Source organism: Apaloderma vittatum, unplaced genomic scaffold (assembly GCF_000703405.1).
Source record: "Apaloderma vittatum isolate BGI_N311 unplaced genomic scaffold, ASM70340v1 scaffold10734, whole genome shotgun sequence".
Lineage (NCBI taxonomy): Eukaryota > Metazoa > Chordata > Aves > Trogoniformes > Trogonidae > Apaloderma > Apaloderma vittatum.
Window position 1 is genome coordinate 116,373 of NW_009710979.1, and position 8,628 is coordinate 125,000.

The following is an 8,628-nucleotide window of genomic DNA, read 5'->3' on the forward strand; positions in this document are numbered from 1 at the left end:
AGAATTATTTATGCTCAAGAAATAACTTCCAGCATTTTAAATTTCTCAGCCATGGTGACTTGTGTCCTGTTTCTGTTGCCATCTTTAAATTTTTTGTAGGTCCTCATCACAGAGGAAGCATAAGCAAACCTTTAAAAAGAACCCCAACCCAACATCTACTTGCCTGATGCCAGCTGAATATACAACACTTCAGTGATAAACAGTGAGGAGCCTCTGCTGCTGGAGACACTTGTGTTAATTACTATTCCCCATCCTTATCTGCAACAGAAGCAAAAAAGTAGAACTGATCTCTTAAGTGCTGTACCCAAAGAACAGCCTTTAAGGAGGAATTACTTTAATTAAAGCAAGATGAGCAGCAGCATTTCTTCAGGACCAAACTGCACACTCATTGAAAGGATCTGTGGATTCAGCATTGCCGAGTTCACAGTAATTAAGAACAGAGATGAGCAGCACTGGTGGGAAGAGGCTGAGCAAAGCTTAAGCCATGCTGTCCCCCATGAAATCGTGTCTGAGAGACCAGCAGACAGTGTAGTCTGGACAGAGAAGGCTGATCTGAACTTGAGAGGAAGATCTAGGAGTTGTTAGCATTCACCTAACAGGTAGTATATGAAAAAGTCCACCCATGGATAAGATGCAGAAGGAAGAGAGAAAGCATCCAAGGAATTAAATTCTCCAAGACTCAGAGGAGAGAGGGAGGGAGAACAGTTAAGAGCATTCAGGACATGAGTTATAAAGCTGAGAAGCGGCAAACCAGAAGAATGACAACTTTCTAGATCTCAGGGGAGCACGTAATTGCTGAAGGGACTTGCTGGATGATGTCAAGGTGATTGCCAGTAAAATAGGGAGAGATGCTTTCACAAAGATCTTCCCAAGGGCTTGGCAGGAGCCATCCTGAAGCTTCAGCAACACCTGGCAGCTACGCAGAAGGCGAGGGGAATAGCTGCTACCCAGCCAGCATTTGCACAACACACCTCCAGAAAAGGTCAAAATTTGCAGCTGTCTGTTTTCAAACAGCTTTCTGTAGAAGTTGTACCCTGTGTATGGATGCCTGAAGGCATCATCAGGGGATGGAGGTGGGAGGATGGCATCCAAAATGAGAAAGCCCATTTAAAGAGAGATCCCAGTTGACAGCTCAAGAGAGGAATACATTTCAATAACAATCTGTCTGTGCATATTTGCAGCAGTTTCCTTCTCTGCTTAAAAGCAAAAATCTGTTAGGTTGCTCTTATTTTTAAATACAGCACATAGAGCACCACACATTCATTGAAGAAACAGGTATTAATGTAGAAACCTCAGTAAGAGCAATTCAGCACTTATGACATTAGTTTTAAATAAAACAGCATGTTTAAATTTTAAGAGCTATGCCATATAAAATTGGGAAAAGGACAAATGTATTTCCAATACTTCCTTCACCATTTTCAGTTATGTTCTCTAAGGGCATTTAAAAAGTATGACTTTTATATTCCAAGTATATTCCAAGTAGAGATGTAAATATACAGAAAAAAAAAAAAGGATATTAAATCATGGCAGGTTAAATTATTAAACCATCACAGTGGCAAGACCCAGAAACAAGACTTGGCTCTGCCATCAGTCAGAATTAGCGCTGATCACTTGCCTCAGGTAACACCATTGCCTTGGAAGTATAGCAGCTCCCGTGGAAGATGTACTTTCATCCCCAGCAGGTTCTCTTACAGTCTGGGAACAATTCTGTGTAGACAACTTCCATTTGGGGATTACTCCTTTTGCACTCTGCAATGGATGGTGTCACCATCTGGTTCACTGTCTGTGCACCACACCTCTCATTTCATGGAAATGAGAATGCCCAGGGTTTTTAGCTGTGTTATTTTTTCAAAATCTTTTAGTGACAGTTACAGCCTGAACCAGTTCTTGGTTAGTAGTTACAAGGTTCCATTCAGTGTGCTCTCACATGTGCTGCTTTTGCTTTTTTTTTTCTTTTTTCTGTTTACCAAATCTTTGGGTCAAAATGGACCCCCTAGGCTCTGCCGTTAAAGACTCTGGCACATCACTAGGCCTAGAGAGAAGAGCTCAGAGCAATTGTGCCTTTAATGCTTTATGAATCTACAGTTACAGAGGTGAGACCATCGCACGAGAGGCCCATAAAGCCCCAACAGTTTTTCCCTCTTTATTTCTGTCCCCTCATCTTTTCTCCTTCTTGCGGAACAAGCAGTGAAAGAAGTGACACTTTTGTTTTCTAGCTCTGTTGCAAGCCAAGATTGAGACAAGCAGGAGAGGAAAAGTTGAACGTTAAGTTCTGGAAGTTGCTTTTGTCCAGAAATATTGATATAACACGATTGAGTTACTTCATAAGTCTCAAAACTCTTCCAAACAAAATATTTTGAAATAACCAGCATAAAGTGCTTGTCTCTTCTCCTTAGATTAATGCATTAGTGTCAAACTTCAGGCACTCCTCTTACAGTGCCTCAGATGCACTTACCAATTGCCAGGCAGCCTGTGCAAAGAAGTCAGAAGACAGCCAGCACCAACACTGTGAAATACAGAAAAACAAACTAGGGCGGGTTATTTTTGCTCTGCTCAGACATACTGACCATCTCTCACATTCACAAGGATGACAACTCCTCAGAACACAAAGAACCAACACGGCAACAATGTTCCCTCATTTATTTTTAAAAGTCAGTTTAGGGTGGGGTTCACGGGCAGGAAAAAAAAAACCTGAACGCAAGGCAACCAAAAAACCTCGTCTGACAAAGTCCCTTTCCACTCTATTGTTGTTGTTTGGGGAAGTTCTCTTCTGTCTTGAATATCTGGGAAGGGTTGTTTGTTGTCTTTGGCAGTGTTCTGTTTTAGGTACACACACGTCCAACACAAGCACCACAAGATGCAGCTTCTAAGGAGCAGCCACCTACAAATGTAGCTTCTTTCTATTTCCACCATGATTTCAGAGGGAAGTATGGAAATGGGAGACCTCAGACAAAGCACGGCCACTTGGCTACTAAAAGGTGGTGGGAACAGCTAAGAGTCCTTAATTTTCAGTGTTAGTAGAAGTCAACAGAAATGACATTGTAGTGTGGCAGAGACCTTGTTGCTTTATAAAATCAAGAGAAGTCAGAAATGTCTGCACATGCTTCTCTGGCAGGGGTGAGGGCAGAGAACATTTCCCCTGCAGCCACAGCTGATCAAGGGCACAGCTGGACCCTCAGATTTGGCAGTGCCTGGGTAGCAAGTCAGGTGATAAACTACTCTCCCATCCCTCTCCAGCCTCATAAATATCCCTCCAGGCTATGGCCCCTCTGTCCACAGACTTTCTTTCCTTCACAACATGTGTTCCATCTCCAGCCCTTTTCCACCCCAAGAGATCCTTTCTCTCTTTCTCTGCCCATGGCTACCACTTTCCTCTCTTCCCCACTGCCATGTCTTTACCTCGCACGACTGTGAGCCTTCTCCCTCACCATCACAGGGGGCTGCGGGAGTCTGGACCTGTCCCTGCAGACACCTTCTTGCCTGGAACATTTACCATGTAAGCGAGGTGCAGGACTGAATTTCACGTGACTGAAAGTCTCTTTGGCTGCCAAAATATTTTTTGGGGCATTTTTGTATCTACATGTGCTCTAAGTCTCAAACACTGACGTGGTAAAGGTCTCTTGGCACCATGTGTGGGCAAAAAGCATGGCAAACTCAGAAGGAAAATGCACAAGTTAAAATGGGAGTGCTACAGTATTTTTTTAATGAACATGTAGCCTCTTCTTGATATTTTGTGATGTGCACTCAGAGCAAACTCGATCAGTGATCCCTTGCCGTAATAAAATACCTGTGCTGTAGCTATAGCTGGCTCTGTCGTTTCCCCTTCCACAGCAGTGGAGACAGGGCAGCGCTAGTGCAGCTGTTGCAATTACTTTCTTTAGCTCAGTAGCTTACAACAGCACTCCCAATTAAAGTAAACCTGTGGAAGGTGCCAGACTGCTGGCTCTGCTGAGCACAATCCTGTATCTAGCCACAAAATTTGAACTCCAAGAGCTGTAGCGGCACCAGCTTTCTCATGCTGTCTTGAGCACACATCCTTCCCTCCCACGCCCAGAGGAAATAAAAAGAGCTCAGCTGGGCCTGTCTCTCCATCCTCTCTTACAAATTGAGGTCTGTGGTAGAAGTGAAGATTTAGGTTTGGGGGCTGGGTATTCACAGACCTCCTCCTTTTGTTTTATGTTGCACTGAAGCCTAAGACTAAAGACTGAAATTTTGGGGTTGTTGAGATGCTTTGCTGGCAGCATGCCCTGCCACAGGAGCTCATGTGCTCTGAGGGTGCAATGTGACAGCACGTCCTGCAGCGCTAATGCTCCTCATCCACTCAGTTATTAAATGACTCCTACTGAATGGAGGCTGAAGTGTGGAAGATCCAAGCTGTAACAGTTTTAGATGAATGAAGTTGTCATCCTGTTTTGTGGGTACACTCTTCTCTTTATTTAAAGTGTAGGTGCACAGAGGAAGTATGGGGACATAAAGACTTATGAAAGCCACTTCAGTGGTTGCGTGCATGTGTGACCTATTTCGCATCTGCAAATCTGTTTAATGCCAAGAATTACATTAGGTAATTCCATCCAAATCTCACAGGGAGTCATGTAATGAGACTCTTCAGATTATTGTCATGATTAGTCCATTCCCTTCCCCCTTCTCATTTAGGAATTTCATTCAGGCAAGTAGTCATTTTAAGAATATGCAAATGCTGATTGCTAGTTTGCTATGGATCTGGCAAAAAGCCAGGCTTCTGTGATGCTGACTACTATAGGCAGTGTGAAGTTAAATATGCACGACCTGAAATAATGTTGATCTGTGGGCTTGCAGGTGTTCTGCACCTGCAAAAATCCAAGCCTACCAACTATCAGAGTCACTATTCCGTATGCAAAGTGTCTCTAGTGTTGCAGCTGAATTGCTTAGCATTTCGGTGCTCAGTGATCATGTAAACTCAGCACATGTTCATCATCTATTTCTGCTTTGTTAAGTTCTCAAATAAAAGAAGTCCTTTATTTATCCACGGTAAGTCCAATACTTGGCTCTCGACAAGCATGTACATATTTCACATGAGAAGGAGGGGAAGAATTCATACTGAGAAAATTGCAGTTATGCTAAAATTGGACGAGTCCATTGCTATCAACATATTGGGAATAAAATGCAATGGTTAGTATAAATAATGTATTTGTCAGTAAGGAATTAATAATGCATTATTAAGATCAGGGTAGCACTAGGAAATTGCCTGAGGGCATTGTACATAATAAAGAGTCACAAAAAAGTCAACTGTAGCTCAGGGTTATAAATCAGAATCTAAGTAGAATAGAATTTATAAATTCAGTAAAACGCCCCCCAGTCTCAACTTACAGAAATTTGCACAGTATGTAGGAATGACAACATCTGTATTCTTAAAGAGATTCTCCAACATTAGGCTGTCTATAAAGGGTCAAATTCTGACCTCACAAATGCCAGGGGAACCCAGTACATAATTTTCTATCACAAAATGGAAATTCTAGTATAAGGAAAAAAAGTCCTCAAATAATAGCAAATGCTACAACAACAGAAAGGACTGCACAAAGTGCTGACTTTTCACTTTGAGCCAAGATTTACTCTGAGCCAAGATTTTTTCCTCTGCCTGGTTACTGTATGGCAGCGGTGGCTCTTCCTTGCCGAGGCAAATGCCGGTGAGAGGCAGCACAGCACTTCCTCCCCGCACCCAGCAGATCAACCTCATGGGACTGCAGAGCACCCACAGTGTTTTCCAAGGCTGTGGAGGCTACTAGGTGCAACCCAGCCAGTGATGGGGCCTCAAAAAACACTGTGGACTTCATACTGAAACTGAAATACCAACTGCAACGCAAGTTTACAATGTCTGAGGGTTACAACTGGCTTTTCAAGGCCAATTTTTGGGTACTTGTCTCCTGTCATTGGCTCAAATCCAGCCTGTGTCTAATCACTGATTAGTGATCTCAGTCCTGTGGAATCAATATCCTCCATATAACAAGAATTTTTGTTAACAAATACTGCAGTGCAGGACTCTGCACTTCAAACTGGAGGAGGAGGATGGTATGGCCAAAGCTCTTACTTCAATGTTACCATCATGGCTGAACTGATGGCCTTGGGTACCGACTTTGCAATTGCTGTGAGAATCAATCTATGGCTGTACAAGCAGAGGTGTTCCCTTTTGCAAAGATCTGGCATATGTTTTGTCTTAAACTGTGGAGCAGACTTAACTAAACAACTTCTATAACTGTGAAAAGCATTTCTTCCTTATTTGCATGCCATAGCATTTTGCTGTTGAGTGTTCAGCTTCGTATTTGTAGTATTTTGGAGAACTAGTTCTAAATAAACAAAACCAAAGAGGGACTGGTAGGTTTAAGCTGATTAAGTGTCCTTCAGCGTTGAAACATGTTGATTTAAGCACAGAAAGCTCCATTAATGCCTATTTATGATCTATTTTTAGAGTAATTCCAAGCAATTAATATTTATATGACTCAAGCACCCAGGCTGAATTCTAGCCAGGCAATAAAAGGAGATTTTTGTAATGCTAGAGAGACTCTTGAGCAGATTTGGAGGAAAATACAAATCAACTGTTAGGGTGATAAAGCCATGCACACTAACTCAGTTTCTGGAGCTCTTAATAACTCAGGAAATATCCACACTAGAAAATCAGACATACACCAGCACATTGGAGCAGCACCTCTGGCTTTGTAATGTCTGGGGCTCTGCGCAGTTATGGTGCAGGGAGAGGCTGGAAATAGGCTCCTTTGTCTCTGTTCCCTGTTTTCCTCTCAGCAATGAAGTATGTGAGAAATACTGATGGGAAGTTTCCTGCAGAGACATCAGGCAATGAGAGATGGACAGACATACATGCTGGCAAACACTCTTAGAGGCAAATACTCTTATATGTTCACAAAATCCCTTTCACTCCCTTTCTTTCCATGTGAACTTTAAACAAACCAAAGCCTCCTTTTCTTTCTTACTTTCTTTTCTTGGGAATGGTGCTGCAGTGCAGGGCAGAGTGGCCGTCGAGGAGGGCTGGGAAAGCAGCTGCAGACACTCAGTAACCTCTGCCAGATAAGCCCTTCAACATCGCACACACGTGTTGCCCCAGATAAATTCTAGATTGAGTAATCATTTCTGGAAGGCAGTGGGGAGGGTGGTGCTTTTGTGTCTAAATGAGGGCAATGAATATCAGGATACCTGAGCTAGTGACAGGGGAACAGCATATGAAGAAAGAGGGTGCAGAGGAGACCCCTTACCCTTCTGGAGCAGCACCTAGGGCCAGGAAAGATACCTGAGGGTGCCTAATGGCACCTACTTTAGACACCTTGGAAGGAGTAGAAGGTTAAGCACTTCACAAGTCTTCAGCACTGCAAAAAATTATGCCCCGCAGTCAAGATTTACACTTGAGAAAAACTGTTTTAGGCTAAGAAAGCAGAAAGGAAACAGGCAAGGAAACTAATAACCCCGCTTTCATAAAGCATTTACTTTTTTTTTATTTGAAAACATTATACAGGCATTACATTGCCACAGCCAGTCCATATAGGTGCATGCAAATATCAAAATGGAGAAAGGTTTGTTCAGCTTTTTGATGCAGGATTTGGGGTTGGGATTTTGTTTGCTTGGTTTTGGTTTTGATTCATATTTTCATCTGCGGAGTCAAGATTAGTGTGCTTTATTATGGCATTTAACGATAAAATCCTACCCATGGGGTAAAATTCGTATTTGTAGCTAGCTCAGGAATACTAAATGATTTAAAAAAAAAAAAAAGAAAGAAAAGAATACTACACGCTCGTCAAAATGTTAATAGCACAAGTTAGCAATCTCTACACTATACATTGAAACTCCTTCTTATGACACAGTGGTGCAAAATTTTCAATTGCTTGGTCTATCGTTGTGTGTTTTGCAACTTTATAGCTGGAACAAAGACAAGGTCTGTCTCCCAGTGAAGGTTTTCATCCAGTAGCAGAAAACTACATCAGTCTTGCTAAGGGCTGCTCAGCAGTGTTATCAGAGTTTCAGTTTGTTCAGGCCAGGAGCTACACAGAGCTAGAGACGTCCTACACAACACGGAGAGTAGCTGCCGGTTAGATAGGCTGAACCTTTGCTGGTGCTTACTGAGGTCTCAAACTGCAGCAAACAAGCAGGTAGAAGCAACGTTTTCCTTTACCAGACCTCAGTTTTTCAGTCAACGCAGTTGCTTGTAAAGCTATACTACTGTTCTCCTCGGAGGTCCATTCGGCACTAGCACACTGGTGCTAATCCAAGCATCCACCTTGTTTGATGGGAGACACAAGACAGTGAAGCAGCCCCACTTTGCACATCAAACTCCTCCCGTGCCAGCAGCAGAGGGGATGGTGGCTCAGCGCAGAGTGCACACTGAAACGTCCGTAGCTTATTTCCGCACGACAGAGCCATTTAAAGTAGCCTATAAAAATTGCTTCAGGTGGCACCTCTCAGCCACTCATGGATTGCAAACCCTTGTAAGTAGAAACTCCCAGCCTGGTGGCCTGGCTGGGAGATGCCTCCTGCCCAGCTGTTTCTGAGAAGACTCTAACAAACACCTACAAGTTAGTGTCAGAAAAATGAGGAAGGGGAGGCACAAAGACTACAAACATTTGGCTTAAAAATAAATACTAATAATGA